At 41.6% G+C, this 2500-nt stretch overlaps 1 protein-coding gene across 1 annotated transcript in view; it reads left to right on the forward strand.

Annotated features, from left to right (window-relative positions):
• LOC113820090 (carboxypeptidase N subunit 2) overlaps window positions 1–2500 on the forward strand; it is a 69895-nt gene that overhangs the window by 4791 nt on the left and 62604 nt on the right. The gene's annotated exons all lie outside the window — the stretch shown is intronic.

A 2500-nucleotide genomic window follows, 5' to 3' on the forward strand; every position in this document is an offset into this window, starting at 1 on the left:
GGAATTTATTCATTATTATTATCTGTATGATATCTATTAATAGGAAAGAAATGATTGTTTTTTTTTTAAATACTCATTTACCACACCGGCATACAGCTTGGGCGTGAAAAGGTACTGAAGTGTGGAAACAAGGTGAAGAATGCCGCAGGTTTTACTTGTAGTATTGCACTTGTACTCCTTTTACGAGAAACATGGGTCTGAATGTGCGTGTCTGTGTGTTTATTTGTATATGAGATAGAGATGGAGATGGAGATAGAGAGAGAGGGAGAGGGAGAAGGAGGGAGGGAGGAAGTAAGCCGAAAGGAGAGCGTGGGAGTCACAAGAGAGAAGAAAAGAGGAGAGAGAGAGAGAGAGAGAGAAGAAAAGAGGAGAGAGAGAGAGGGAGCGAGAGAGAGAGGAGAGCGAGAGAGAGAGAGACAGAGAGAGAGAGAGAGAGAGAGAGAGAGAGGAAGAAAGAAAGAGAGGAGAGAGAGAGAGAGAGAGAAAGAAAGAAAGAGAGAGAGAGAGAGAAAGAGAGAGACAGAGACAGACAGACAGACAGAGACAGAGAGAGAAAAAATATATATCTCTGAGCGTCTGTGTAAGCACATGTACGCGTGTTGATGTGCGTGTGTGGGATCGTGTGCGTGCGTGTGATCCGAGCGAGATTCGAATCACCTCATTGAACAGCGACATAAGATTTGCCGAACAAGGATTCGTTCTGGAATGTTGTCCTCTCGGTGTTCACATTTTTTTTTCATGCTAAACGAACAGCTAATGACATACCTGTCTGAAGAAACCGACCGGGACCCCGTTACAGTGAACCCACGATCCAGAAACGCCAGAAAACTCAAAATAACTCGAAAGAAAATGGCTCGATAAGAATCCGAATTCGATGGAGGACAGATTAAGAAAAAAAAAAATAGAATCTAAATAAAAAGATAAAGATCCCTAAGGATGATGTGAGTCAGGTGTCTCTATGACGGGGCATGACAGGTGTCACTGCAGGAGGATTGACAGGTGCCCAGCCGGTGCAGAACCAGAAATAGAACCTCATAAAACGCGGGCGTGTTTACGTTGCCCAAAAGGGTTCTTAAGGCAACAAGTGTCTCACAAGGAAGCGGGGTTGGCGGGGAGGCTGTGCATGGAGGAAGAGGAACGGAGGGAAGATAGGAGGAAGGGAGAGAAGAAGAGGGAGAATGGGAAAAGGGGATAAAGAGGGGAGCTAAGAAAAAAAATGGATGAATAGAGGGATAGGAAATGTAGAAAAGGAAGCAAGAGTAAAGAAATAAAGATATGAAGAGAATTAACAGATTTATAGAATGAAACTGAAGAGATCCTTAGGAAGATTTTTTTTTAAGTCATAGAAAATAAAGGAAAAAAATCCCAGAAAGAAAATAATTCCTTAGTGAGGAGATAGAGAATTCTTCGGGAAAAAGCGAAGGGAAGGAAGAAAGTGAAGAAATTACCCAGAATAAGGGACAGAAACGAAGACATTTCTGGAAAGAAAATGAAGACAAAGAAAATATCAAGAAAAATAAATTCATATATCTTTGGAAGAGAAAAAAAATCCCATGAAATAAATAAACAAATCCTGAGTAGAAAAAAAAGAAATCCCTAGATAGAAAAATAAGTCTCGAGGAAGAAAAATAAAGAAATACATACCAAAAAAAAAATGTAATACAGAGAGAAAAGAAGAATTAAGAAACATGGGATAAAAAAAAAAAAAAAAAAAGTTTGAACACCAAAGCAACATCATGGTTTCCTGGTGACACACAGTCGTCCGTCTAATAACAGAAAATGGCATCGTGTTGCAGATTTTCCAAACGTATAATGAGTGATGAGGACAGACGGTTGTGAGGTGTTTGCTAGAGGCAGTGTGGTGATAATTTTTTTTTTTTTTTTTTTTTTTTTTTTTTTTTGATATGGCATTACTGTGTGAGTCATTTTCTTGTGGTTTTTGTGTTTTCTTTTTGTCTTTTTTTCTTTTTCGTTTTTTATATTTTTCTTTCTTTCTCTATTTCTTTTTTCTCTATTTCTTTCTTTCTTTCTCTCTCTCTCTCTCTCTCTCTCTCTCTCTCTCTCTCTCTCTCTCTCTCTCTCTCTCTCTCTCTCTCTCTCTCTCTCTCTCTCTCTCTCTCTCTCTCTCTCTCTCTCTCTCTCTCTCTCTCTCTCTCTCTCCTTATTTTTCCTCCCCTACCCCTCACATACCCTATCCCCTCTCCTCTACTCCCCCCCTTTCTCACACCTTATCCTCCCTCTTCTCTATTTCCTCACCCTCATTTCATAACCCCCTCCCCTCCCCCCCTCCCCCCCCTTCCCCCCCCCCTAAACAAAGCGGCACGCGTGAGATGCCAGACAGCAATTAAACAGGTGTTATCGCAGTTGCCATCTCGAGGTCCATCTTTTAGTCTTGATGAACCTGTCTCCGCCGCCCGCTGCCACGCCCTTGCAAGTGATGGTGACCCTTGTGGCGTAGGAAGGCCGGCACTGTATCGTCACTATATTTTCCTGTCGATGG

Source organism: Penaeus vannamei, chromosome 16 (assembly GCF_042767895.1).
Source record: "Penaeus vannamei isolate JL-2024 chromosome 16, ASM4276789v1, whole genome shotgun sequence".
NCBI lineage: Eukaryota > Metazoa > Arthropoda > Malacostraca > Decapoda > Penaeidae > Penaeus > Penaeus vannamei.